This window comes from Xylocopa sonorina, chromosome 7 (genome assembly GCF_050948175.1).
Source record: "Xylocopa sonorina isolate GNS202 chromosome 7, iyXylSono1_principal, whole genome shotgun sequence".
In the NCBI taxonomy this organism is placed as follows: domain Eukaryota; kingdom Metazoa; phylum Arthropoda; class Insecta; order Hymenoptera; family Apidae; genus Xylocopa; species Xylocopa sonorina.
In genome coordinates, this window is record NC_135199.1 from 890018 (window position 1) to 904503 (window position 14486).

A 14486-nucleotide genomic window follows, 5' to 3' on the forward strand; every position below is an offset into this window, starting at 1 on the left:
AAAAGAACGTAAGTGCGACACTTCCTTGCTAGGAAATAGCGTTTCCAAATGTCAGCGTATCGAAATAATAGAGTTCTAATGCTTATTAAAACGAGATGTCGCATCTCGTTTCTATGTTTCAAGATAAGGTATAATATTCATTGCGGATAGTCATGTATACCTCGTATTCACTTCAAAAGAAAGTAAATGCGACACTTCCATGCTAGGAAATAGCGTTGGCAGATATCTACGTATCGTAGTAATAGTGTTCTAATACCGCTTAAAACGCGATATCGCATCTCACATCTTTGTTTCATGATAAGATGTAGTATCCATTGCGAAATGTCATGTATACCCCGTATTCACTTCAAAAGAATGTAAATGCGGCACCTCCTTTCTAGGAAATTGCGTTTCCAGATGTCAACGTACCGAAACAATAGGGTTCTAATGCTTCTTAAAACGAGATGTCGCACCTCAATTCCATGTTTCATGATAAGATATAATGTTCATTGCGAAGTGTCATGTATAGCTCGTATTCACTTCAAAAGAATGATGTAAATTCGGCACTTACTCCCTAGGAAATAGCGTTTGCAGATGTGTACGTATCTTAGCAGTAGAGTTCTAATGCTACTTATATCGCTATATCGCATCTCATTTCTATGTTTCATGGTAAGATATAATATACATTGCGAAGTGTCATGTATACCTCGTACTCACTTCAAAAGATTGTAAATGCGACACTTCCTTGCTTTAAAATAGCGTTTCCAGATATCTACGCATCGTAGCAATAGTGTTCTAATGCTTCTTAAATCGCGATATCGCATTTCGTTTCTATGTTTCAAGGTAAGATATTATATTCATTGCGAAGTGTCATATATACATCGTACTCACTTCAAAAGAATGTAAATGCGGCACTTCCTTCCTAGGAAGTAGCGTTTGCAGATGTCTACGTATCGCAGCAATAGAGATCTAATGCTTCTTAAATCACCATATCGCATCTCATTTCGTTGATTCATGATAAGATAAAATATTCATTGCGAAGTGCAATGTATACCACGCATACACTTCAAATGAATGTGAATGCGACACTTCCTTGCTAGGAAATAGCGTTTGCAGATTTCTACGAATCGTAGCAATGGAGTTCTAATGCTTCTTAACACGCGATATCGCACCTCACTTCTATGTTCCATGATAAGATATAATATTCATTGCGAAGTGTCATGTATACCTCGCATACACTTCAAATGAATGTAAATGCGGCATTTCCTTGCTAGGATATAGCGTTTCCAGATGTCTACGTATCGAAGCAATAGAGTTGTAGTGCTTCTTAAAACGCGATATCGCATCTGAGGTCTATGTTGCATGATAAGATATAATGTTCATTGCGAAGTGAGACATAGAAATGAGATGCGATATCGCGTTTTAAGAAGCACTACAACACTATTGCTTCGATACGTCGACATGTGGAAACGCTATTTCCTAGCAAGGAATTGTGGCATTTACATTCTTTTGAAGTGTAGACGAGGTATAAGTAACACTTCGCAATGAATATTATTTCTTATCATGAAATATAGATATGGGATGCGATATCGCGTGCTAAGAAGAATTAGAACTCTATTGCTTCGATACGCAGACATCTGGAAACGCATTTCCTGGCCAGGGTGTGTGGCGTTTACATACTTTTGAAGTGCAGACGAGGTATACATATCACCTGGCAATGAATATTATATCTTATCATGAAACAGCAATGTGATGCGATTTCGCGTTTTAAGAAGCATTAGAACTCTACTACTTCGATACGTCGACATCTGGAAAACGGTATTTCCTCGCAAGGAAAAGTGGCATTAACATTCTTTTGAAGTGTAGTCGAGGTATACGTAACACTTCGTAATGAATATTATATCTTATCATGGAACATATAACTGCGCTGCGATATCGCGTTTTGAGAAACATTAGAACTCTATTGCATCGATACGTAGACATCTGGAAAGGCTATTTCTTAGCGAGGAAGTGTGGCATTTATATTCTTTTGAAGTGTAGGCGAGGTGTACATAACACTTCGCAATGGATATTATATCTTATTATGAAACATAGAAATGAGATGCGATATCGCGTTTTAAGAAGCATAAGAACTCTATTGCTTCGACACGTAGACATCTGCAAACGCTATTTCCTAGCAAGGAAGTGTCGCATTTACAATCATTTGAAGTGAATACGAGGTATACATAACAGTCAACAATGAATAATATACCTTATCACGAAACATAGGAATGGGATGAGTTATCGCATTTTAAGAAGTATTAGAACTCAATTGCTTGGATACGTAGGTATCTGGAAATGCTATTTCCTGGCAAGGAAGTGTCGCATTTGCATTCTTATGAAGTGAATACGAGATATACATGACACTTCGCAATGAATAATATACCTTATCACGAAACATAGATATGAGATGCGATATCGCGATTTAAGAAGCATTAGAACTCTATTGCTACGATACGTCGACATCTGCAAACGTTATTTACTAGCAAGGAAGTGTTGCATTTACATTCTTTTGAAGTGAATACGAGGTATGCATGACACTTCGCAATGTATATTATAACTTATCACGAAACATAGGTATGGTAAGCGATATCGGGTTTTAGGAAGCTTTAGAACTCTACTGCTTCGATACGGAGACATCTGCAAACGCTATTTAATAGGAAGGAAGTGTCGCATTTACATTCTTTTCAAGTGAACACGAGGTATACATAACACTCCACAACGAATATAATACACTATCACGAAATATAGTAATGAAATGCGATATCGGGATTTAGGAAGCATTAGAACTCTACTGCTTCGATAGGTAGACATCTGGAAACGCTATTTCCCAGGAAGGAAGTGCCGCATTTACATTCTTTTGAAGTGACTACGAGTTATACATGACACTTCGCAATGAATATTATATCTTATCATGAAACATTGAAATGAAATGCGTTATCGCGTTTTAAGAAGCATTAGAACTATTGCTACGATACGTAGACATCTAGAAACGCTATTTCCTAGCAAGGAAGTGTCGCATTTACATTCATTTGAAGTGTATGCGAGATATAAGTGACACATCGCAATGTATATTATATCTTATCATGAAACGTAGAAGTGAGATGCGATATATAGATTTAAGGAGCATTAGAACCCTATTGACTCGATGCCGAGACATTTGCAAACGCTACTTCCTAGCATGGAAGTGTCGCATTTACATTCATTTGAAGTGAATACGAGGTATACATGACACTTCGCAATGAATATTATATCTTATCATGAAACATAGAAATGAAATGCGATATCGCGTTTTAAGAAGCATTAGAACCCTACTGCCTCGACGCGGAGACATCTGCAAACGCTATATCCTAGCAAGAAGTGTCGCATTTACATTTTTTTGAAGTGTCACGTCCTGAAGTCGCGAAAGCGCTCGTCACGTGGACACTTTTCGTAGCGGTTCCCGAAATCGACGCGAATTGCGCAGAGCTGGGTTCGTCGGCGGACAAGACTCGATTTACCGGGTACAACGACGTGCAACTTACCTTTCGATGCTCCAGGCGTCGTAGCTCTCCTCATCCTCGTAGCGTGGAGTGGAATCCTCCCTCGCGTATGTGTGGCGCCGCATCCCCGTTCCGTGGCGGCGAGTATGCGGGTTACCGGCGTGTAGGGGATCCGGATGTTGGAGGAGAAGCGGATGCTGGTCTGTGGCCCTCGAGGTTGGCAGGCGGCGTCTGAGGGTGGCAGGCGGTACGCCTGACGTCACAAAATGCGACACTTTGCTAGGAAGTAGCGTTAGCAGATATCTACGTATCGAAGCAATAAATTTCAAATACTTTTTAAAACGCGATATCGAATCTCATTTCTATGTTTCATGATAAGATATAATATTCATTGCAAAGTGTTATGTATTCCTCGTCTACACTACAAATGAATGTAAATGCGTCACTTCCTTGCTAGGAAATAGCGTTTGCAGATGTCTACGTATGGAAGCAATAGAGTTCTAATGCTTCTTAAATCGTCATATCGCATCTCATATCAACGTTTCCTGATAAGATATAATATTCATTTCGAAGTGTCATGTATACCTCGTATTCCCTTCAGAAGAATGTAAATGCGACACTTCCTTGCTAGGAACTAGCGTTTGCAGATGTCTACGTATCGAAGCAATAGTGTTCTAATGCTTCTTAAATCGTCATATCGCATCTCATTTCTATGTTTCGTGATATGATATAATATTCATTGCGAAGTGTCATGTATACCTCGCATTCCTTTCAAAAGAATGTAAATACGACACTTCCTTGCTAGGAAGTAGCGTTTGCAGATGTCTACGTATCGAAGCAATAGAGTTCTAATGCTTCTCAAATCGTCATATCGTATCTCATTTCTATGTTTCATGATAAGATATAATATTCATTGTGCAGTGTTATGTATACCTCGCATAAACTTCAAATGAATGTAAATGCGACACTTCCTTGCTAGGAAATAGCGTTTGGAGATGTCTACGTATCGAAGCAATATAGTTCTAATGCTGCTTAAACCGCCATACCGCATCTCATTTCTATGTTTCATGGTAAGATATAATATTCATTGCGAAGTGTCATGTATACCTCATATTCCTTTGAAAAGAATGTAAATGCGACACTTCCTTGCTAGGAAGTAGAGTTTGCAGATGTCTAGGTATCGAAGCAATAGAGTTCTAATGCTTCTTAAATCGCCATATTACATCACATTTATATGTTTCATGATAAGATATAATATTCATTGTGGAGTGTTATGTATACCTCGCATACACTTCAAATGAATGTAAATGCAACACTTACTTGCTAGGGAGTAGCGTTTGCAGGTGTCTACGTATCGAAGCAATAGAGTTCTAATGCTTCTTAAATCGCTATATTGCATCTCATTTCTATGTTTCATGATAAGATATAATATTCATTGTGCAGTGTTATGTATATCTCGTCCATACTTCAAATGAATGTAAATGCGACACTTCCTTGCTAGGAAATATCTCTTGCAGATGTCCACGTATCGTGGCATTAGGGTTCTAATGCTTCTCAAATCGCGATATCGCTTCTCATTTCTATGTTTCATGATAATATTTAATATTCACTGCGAAGTGTCATGTATACCTCGCATACACTTTAATTGAATGTACATGCGACACTTCCTTGCTAGGAAATAGCGTTTGCAGATGTCTACGTATCGGAGCAATAGAGCTCAAGTGCTTCTTAAATCGCCATATTGCATCTCATTTCTATGTTTCATGATAATATATAATATTCATTGCGAAGTGTCATGTATACCTCGCATACACTTCAAAAGAATGTAAATGCGACACTTCCTTGCTAGGAAGTAGCGTTTGCAGATGCCTAGGTATCGAATCAATAGAGTTCTAATGCTTCTTAAATCGCCATATTACATCACATTTATATGTTTCATGATAAGATATAATATTCATTGTGCAGTGTTATGTATACCTCGTATTCACTTCAAAAGAATGTAAATGCGACACTTCGTTGCTAGGAAATAGCGTTTCCATAAGTCTACGCATCGTAGCAATAGAGTTCTTATGCTTGTTAACAAGCGATATCGCATCTCATTTCTATGTTTCGTGATAAGATGTAATAGTCATTGTGGAGTGTTATGTATACCTCGTATTCACTTCGAAAGAATGTAAGAGCGACACTTCCTTGCTATTAAATAGCGTTTGCAGATGTCTACTCATCGAAGAAATAGAGATTTAATGCTTTTTAAATCGCGATATCGCATGTCAATTCTATGTCTCATGATAAGATATAATAATCATTGCGAAGTGTCATGTGTACTTCGTATTCACTTCAAAAGAATGTAAATGCCGTACTTCCTTGCTAGGATGTAGCGTTTGCAGAAGTCTACGTATTGAAGCACGGGGGTTCTAATGCAACTTAGAACGCGATATCGCATCTCATTTCTATGTCTCATGATAATATATAATATTCAATGTGCAGTGTTGTGTATATCTCGTCTATACTTCAAATGAATGTAAAGGCGAAACTTCCTTGCTAGGAAATAGCGTTTGCAGATGTCTGCGTATCGTGGCATTAGAGTTCTAATGCTTCTCAAAACGCGATATCATATCTCATTTCTATGTTTCATGATAAGATATAATATTCATTGTGCAGAGTTATGTATATCTCGTCTATACTTCAAACGGATGTAAATGCGACACTTCCTTGCTAGGAAGTAGCGTTTGCAGATGTCTACGTATCGAAGCAATAGACATCTAATGCTTCATAAATCGCGATATCGCATCTCATTTCTATGTTTCATGATAAGATATAATATTCATTGCGAAGTGTCACGTATACCTCGTACTCCTTTCAAAAGAATGTAAATGCGACACTTCCTTGCTAGGAAGTAGCGTTTGCAGATGTCTACGTATCGAAGCAATAGTGTTCTAATGCTTCTTAAATCGCGATATCGCATCTCATTTCTATGTTTCATGATAAGATATAATATTCATTGCGAAGTGTCACATATACCTCGTATTCCTTTCAAAAGAATGTAAATGCGACACTTCCTTGCTAGGAAGTAGCGTTTGCAGATGTCTACGTATCGAACCAATAGATTTCTAATGCTTCTTAAATCGCCACATCGCATCTCATTTCTATGTTTCACGATAAGATATAATATTCATTGTGCAGTGTCATGTGTCTCTCGTCTACACTTCAAATGAATGTAAATGCGACACTTCCTTCCTGGGAAATGTCGTTGACAGATGTCTACGTATCGAAGCAATAGAGTTCTAATGCTTCTTAAATCGCGATATCGCACCTCATTTCTATGTTTCATGATAAGATATAATATTCATTGTATAGTGTTATGTTTATCTCATCTATACCTCAAATGAATGTAAATGCGACACTTCCTTGCTAGGAAATAGCGTTTGCAGATGTCTGCGTATCGTGGCATTAGAGTTCTAATGCTTCTCAAAACGCGATATCGCATCTCATTTCTTTGTTTCATGATAAGATATAATATTCATTGTGCAGAGTTATGTATATCTCGTCTATACTTCAAATGGATGTAAATGCGACACTTCCTTGCTAGGAAGTAGCGTTTGCAGATGTCTACGTATCGTGGCATTAGAGTTTAATGCTTCTCAAAACGCGATATCGCTTCTCATTTCTATGTTTCATGATAAGATATAATATTCATTGTGTAGTGTTATGTTTATCTCATCTATACTTCAAATGAATGTAAATGCAGCACTTCCTTGCTAGGAAATAGCGTTTGCAGATGTATGCGTATCGTGGCATTAGAGTTCTAATGCTTCTCAAAACGTGATATCGCATCTCATTTCTATGTTTCATGATAAGATATAATATTCATTGTGCAGAGTTATGTATATCTCGTATTCGTTTCAAAAGAATGTAAATGCGACACTTCCTTGCTAGTGTAACGACTGGCGTACCGCCTTCCATCCCCCAGCGCCTCCCACAGCATGCGGCAGCGACGTACTCACTGTCAGCAGCACCTAAGTACACGGGACGAGCGCCACCACAACCAAACATATACCACGTCCGCCGAGCCAAGACTGCTATCAAAGTACGAAGATCTAGGAGTTCGACCGATCGACCGTGTGACAACGTGCAGTATTTCCAAAGCCAGGAAAGATGCAGCATCCAACCAGACGACTGGACCACTGGGCACAGCAGCGAATCACCTACACCATTACAGCGTTATTCCTATTTCCAAAGTATATATTCGTAAATCGTACTCTAGATCTAAGTACTCGACACATACATTGTACATACGCAGACAACACACACATAGCTTCTAAGATCAACGTAAATATCTATAATTATAAGTTGCGATACGCTCGAGCGGGCGTCCGACGCGCGCGGCTCACGCGTAACGCGAGCCGCGTCCCACTCCGACCGGCCGCCCCACTGCGCGGGCCGAGCGGCCACCCCACTCCGGGCTGCAGCGACTCGCGCGCCACGCGACCTAAGGAGGTCGCGGACCCGCGATCGGAGAGTCAGTCTTCTCCGAGCTTCGTTCCAAGCTGATCATTAGACAGCTCTAATCCACCTTAGTCAGAAGTGTTCGTAATTCTATTCTAAATTCAAGTTCAATTCCAATCATAGAGTCTAGTTCTAATTCCAATTCTAAACAATTAAGTCTACATTTAACTTAGTCTTAGGGAAAGTACAGTGTAAGCTTAGGATTAACTTAGAATATACTTTGATTTTACCTCCTAACTACTAGTTCAGTTATTGATAATTTCCATTAACTTCATTCTTATCCTACGAGTTCTTCCACGAGCCAACGCGTGGACATTCTACATTCAATCCAATCGTTAGTCGATCATTGGTAATCAGCTGGTTAGAGCGGACCGCCGCTTAGCTTCGCTGACCCATACGTGAGACTGCGTGCAGATAACGTCGACATTTCACTCTCTGGACCGACAGGCTAGAGCGGACCGCCGCTTACCCGGGTCGTATCTAGTTTGCTGAAATTAGACGCGAATGTGCAGTAATTCGAAGCGAAAGGCTCGACGTGCGGGAAGGAAGAACTTCCTACGCCGTCTCGTACGTGAATACGTGGGCACCAAAGCCTTACCGTCGATCTGTGCATCCGCCACCGTCCTCGTGGCTTCTCAACGTTCCACGCCGACTACCTTATCCGATCCAGGGAAGCCGAACATTGCTGAATCCCCGCAACGCTGGGCGCTCATTCCTTTGGACATTCAGCCTCGCAGTCCTTACGCAGCATCGATACCAGACTACGATCCACGGAAGCAGAGATACCTCAGGAAAGAATATTGATTTGTTCGCTATCAAGACGGCAAAGGTAGTATTTTTCCACATTTACCGCGTTAGCGTGTTCGTAAAAGCGTTCGTTGTCCCACGGAAGGAACCCGGCATTAGTCGCAATTAAGCGAGCCGTTTTCGCGAATTGGCTGCGTGTCGCCTCCGAGTAAAGCGGAAATTTTCCACCCTCGTGACGTGACACAAAATTGGTGACAGCGGTGGGATTGCTTCGCGTTAAGTCGAGAAATTCAGCTTTGAACGTACGCGATCAGCCATGGCGACACGGACGCCTACAAAAACGCGCCTTCAATCGTCTAGAGCCGCCGCCGCAGGTGTAGATGCGGATCGCGATAAAAGAGTAGCCCGAAATATAGAGTTTCAAGACGCGCTTGCCGACACCGTTCCACGAACTGCCGAGACCTGTGAAAGTAATAGACCCGCCGACAATGCAGTGTCTCTAATGCAACAGATAGAACATATGCGCCGTGAATTGGAGGCCTTGCGTCATTCACAAACAGTTTCAAGGGCCGACACCGTACCATTAGATATTCCACAATTTAACGCGTCGACGCCGCAGGACTCGAATATCGAATCCGGGAATCCACAACACGATGAACTGTCGCTAAAACAAGCCATGGAGGCCGTTCCTCACTACGATGGGCAAAACATGCCTGTTCTGCAATTCACGCGAGCGTGTAAGCGAGCTTACGAGCTGATTCCGGGCGGTTGCGAGCGTACTTTCACCCGTTTAGTTAAAAGTAAATTGAAGGGACGCGCGTATTTGGCATTGGAGGACGAACCGTGCCAATCTATATTAGAGTTAACAGATATTTTGCGAAGTTCTTTCGATGCCGTCAGATCCGCGGATCACTACCGCGGAGAGTTAACCAACATTTATATGAAATCAGGAGAGCACATATTAGATTATATTAGCCGCGTAAAGGACCTGCGGACTGCAGTCATAGATTGCGAGAGGTTAGATCCATACGCTTCCGGACGCGGTTCATCCAACGTAGACGAACTTACATTACGATGTTTCACAGACGGTTTAATTCCAGAACTTCGCGTTCAAATTCCTTTACACACGATCCAGTCGCACCAAGAAGCGTTTTCGCGAGCTAGAGGATTATACAAGAGGTACGAATTAGATCGCGAACGCCTGACAAACCCTCGAACTCAGGTAGAAAACCGGGTAAAACGAAACGAAATAATTTGTTCCGCATGCAATAATACAGGTCATTACGCTAGGGATTGCCGCGCCAGGTCAACTCCGTTACGACCAGAACCTAACGCGTACAATCCACTTACCCAGCGCGAAACACCTGCTCCCAGGGCCGCGTATAGCCAACCGCGACCGTTAATTCCTCGCGAAAAATATTGTAGATATTGTCGAACGCCGGGACATGAGATTGAGGAATGCCGAAAGCGGCAATATTATAATAACATCCGGGCATCGGGAAACGGGAATGGCCTCCCTCCGCGCCGCGAGACAGGACGCGAGGCCACTCGCCAAGTTCGTTCTCTCGCGTCAAACTATCAAACCACGGAAATCGAAAATACAGAGCCGCAGTAAATTTAACGGGTAAGACTAACACTCCCAGCGTCGTCTTAAAATCGGATACGTTACTTAAACCAACCGAATTTATGATAGATACCGGTGCTGAGATTAACATAATAAAACGTTCCGCACTATCTTCTTCCGCTCGAATCGATACCGACGAAGTAGTAGTAATTACAGGCGTGACAAATGGCAAGACTACGACTATCGGTACAGTAAACTTAGTGTTATTTGACCGCGTAGTCCCATTCAATGTTGTAAGTGACGATTTCCCTCTCGGTCCAGATGGGATCCTAGGATCTGGATTCTGTTCCGACGCGGAAATATCCTTTCCTAAATGCGAAATCGAGTGGCACGGAAAGACAATTCCGTTCCGCCGCGAAATCGCTAGTTTCGAAACCAAAGCATCTAGGACCTCCGAACAGGTCATTCCGCCGAAAACCAAACGCTCTAAAACTTTCAGTAAGGCCGATCCGCCAAATAAAATACAGGAGGGAAATCCGAAAACCTCCGGAAGGGTCAAACTACCTGCTCGCGATTTTTCTAAGACCGACGAAACGGTCACAGTTCCGCTGCGTATGAATATCGGCGTCAAGGTCAGAGTAGTAAATTATGAAGTCTCCGAGGGAATAATTCCTCGATTAAATATCGGGCCGGGATTATTCTTTGGCAATGCGCTGGTTAAAGTCAACGAAGGCACGGCGATTACTCGGGTAATAAACTCGACCGATCAAGCGGTTAAAATCGTTCTGCCCTCCATAAAACTCGAATCAGTGGCGATCAAGCCATCCAAGTCCGAGGAAGATAGCCATTCGTTATTTTCGATTTTTACCACTTCGAAGAAGTTCGAATCAAATCAAGTATCGCGTCCAAAAATCGGTAACGTTTCCGCCGCTTCGTCCGGCACAACCCAAAAGGGGAAATCGAGTCATTCCATTTCGCGTTCAAACATAGTTTCCATGTACGAAACTCCTCTTAACACCGCAATAAAACCAACGTACGCTCAGGTAGCCAAAACAGCCGCTAAAGTCATGTTAACGCGAACATCTGTAACTACGCCAAAATCTCGTTTAGAAAATGTAATTAATACGCTAAGATTGGATCACCTCAACGAAGAGGAAAAACAGCATATAATAAACCTAGTAGATAAGACGCAAGATTTGTTTTACATAGAAGGCGATACTTTAGGCCACACTACCGTAGCTACGCACAAAATACCCACGGTCGACAACCGACCAATTAACGTCAAGCAGTATAGATTTCCGCCCATACATAAAGAGGAGATTCGGGACCAGATTAATAAACTTCTTCAAAATGGCATTATCCGCGATTCAAAGTCTCCGTACAACTCGCCGTTGTGGGTAGTTCCCAAAAAGGCCGATTCTCAAGGGAAAAAGCGCTGGCGTGTAGTGATCGATTATCGTGCACTAAACGAGAAGTCGATCGCCGACGCCTATCCCTTGCCGTGTGTTACGGAGATTTTGGATCAGTTGGGCAGTGCTAAGTACTTTAGCACATTCGACTTGGCCAGCGGTTTCCATCAAATCCCGATGGAAGCCGCTGACGCACATAAAACGGCATTCTCCACACCGCATGGCCATTACGAATTCACGAGAATGCCGTTCGGCCTTAAGAATGCGCCTGCCACATTTCAGAGGCTAATGGATAACGTGCTCGCGGGGCTACAGGGTAACGAGCTCTTTGTTTATTTGGACGATATCGTCCTCTACGCTAGCTCCCTTCAAGAGCACGCAGTCAAGTACGAAAGATTAACGCGTAAACTAAGAGAGGCCAATCTGGTCCTCCAACCCGATAAGTGCGAGTTTTTGAGGCGCGAAGTGAGTTACCTCGGGCACGTAATCAGTGAGAGTGGCGTGAAACCGGACCCGGCAAAGATAAGCGCGGTTCGAGATTTTCCCCGACCAACTAATCCGAAACAAATAAAACAATTCTTAGGCCTTGCCGGATACTATCGGCGATTCATATCAAATTTCTCCAACGTCGCTAAACCTCTCACGAACTTATTAAAGAAGGATACTACTTTTGTATGGCGTAATGAGCAGGAGAATGCTTTTGTTAAGTTACGCGACGCGCTATGCGAGACGCCAATCCTGCAGTATCCGAACTTTAATTTACCGTTCGTAATTACCACGGATGCATCGGCAGACGCGATAGGCGGTGTGTTAAGCCAAGGGCCGATCGGCCGTGATCTACCGATTGCATATACTTCGCGACTCCTGAATTCGGCAGAAAGAAACTACTCAACGATTGAAAAGGAGTGTTTAGCTATAATCTACGCAGTCCATCATTTCCGACCATACATATATGGCAAACAATTTAAGCTAGTCACCGACCATCGTCCACTGGTGTGGATGAATTCCGTAAAGGATCCATCCAGCCGTCTTGTGCGGTGGAGGCTGAAGCTTGCCGAGTACGACTATGAGATGATTTATAAAGCCGGGAAAACGAATTCAAACGCCGACGCGCTCTCACGAAATCCAGTAAGAGTATTTCCACTCACGAAATCATCTTCTGACGAAAACATTTTCGATCCAATTCCGAAATCCTCCCAGCGGAGAGAGCCCCAAGCTCCACCCGCACCACCACCGTCACCTAGCTCCGATGACAACCTACCACCATTACCGACCGATATCTACGTACCGGCAGAGGGTGAACACGTACGATACGAACCATTATTCAAATTCTCAAGAGACACTATAGCTACCAGACGCGATAACATTGTCATTTTTATTACACAATCGGGAAACCCATACGATGCAGGCGCGAAGGAAATTCAAAAATGCGGAAAATTTTTTTTCAATAGGAAAGACGTCCATCTCACGAAAGCTAGAGTAACGAAAATCGATGACTATTACCAAATTCAGCTTCGAGTAATCGAGCACGACAGTCGAGCCATAGATTATCAAACAGTAGTAGAGACATTACGTTCACTGTTCGATGTAATCACCGAGCTACAACTAAGTACATTCAGCATCGCGCAGACGTCACTAGACTCTTTGCCGTGGTCGCAAATTAAGAGAATTCTAGATGATTTGTTTTATGAAATTCCGGTTCAAATAACGGTTTGCCAGGGACTAATCCATATACCACCGGAAGAACATAGATTAAAAATAATACAGCAGAATCACGACACGCCAGTAGGGGGACATAAGGGCGTAAATAAAACTTATTCGCGCATCCGAGAAAAGTATTTTTGGCCCAACATGAAAAACCAGATACAGGATTATATTAGTAAATGTAGGAGGTGCCAATTGGAAAAATTAGTTCGTGTAAAAACGAAACAACCTCTAACTTTGACAGACACACCGGGTTCCGCATTTGATAAGATTTCGATGGACGTTATGGGTCCACTTCCTACAACTCCTGACGGCTACAAAAACATACTTACCATCCAGGACCTGTTAACGAAATACTCAGTCGCGATACCATTAAAGCAAACTTCGGCAGTAGATATTGCAGACGCACTTATAACCGGGTTCATTTGCAAATTTGGTTGCCCAAAAGGGATCTTAACAGATCAGGGATCCAACTTTATCAATAGCCTCATCAAGGCCATCGCGATTAAATTCAGGATAAAGCAATTCAAGTCTACAGCCTTCCACCCACAGACAAATGGTTCGGTGGAACGATCCCACCATGTTTTAGCGGAATACCTCAATCATTTCATACGCACCAGTGGCGATTGGGAACGATGGCTACCTTACGCAATGCTATCTTATAATACGAGTGTCCACGAGGGCACATTATACACACCGCACGAACTCGTTTTCGGTCGAATTGCGAGAGTACCATCCGACACACCATTCCAAGACAATACAGAGAATGAGACTTATTCGGACTATCTCATTAATTTAAACGAGAAAATTTCGAAATCACAAGCGATCGCCAGGGAGAATCTTGATAATGCCAAACGTCGTGCGAAACACTATTACGATAGAAAGCTTAACATTCAGAAGTTCGAAGCCGGCCAATGGGTCTTTTTGCTAAACGAGCCCAATAAAAATAAATTTTATTCCCAATACGCGGGCCCCTATAGAATAATCGAAGTTCTGAATGATAATAACGTTAAGTTAGCTATTAAGGGACGACATAAAATAGTGCATACCAATAAG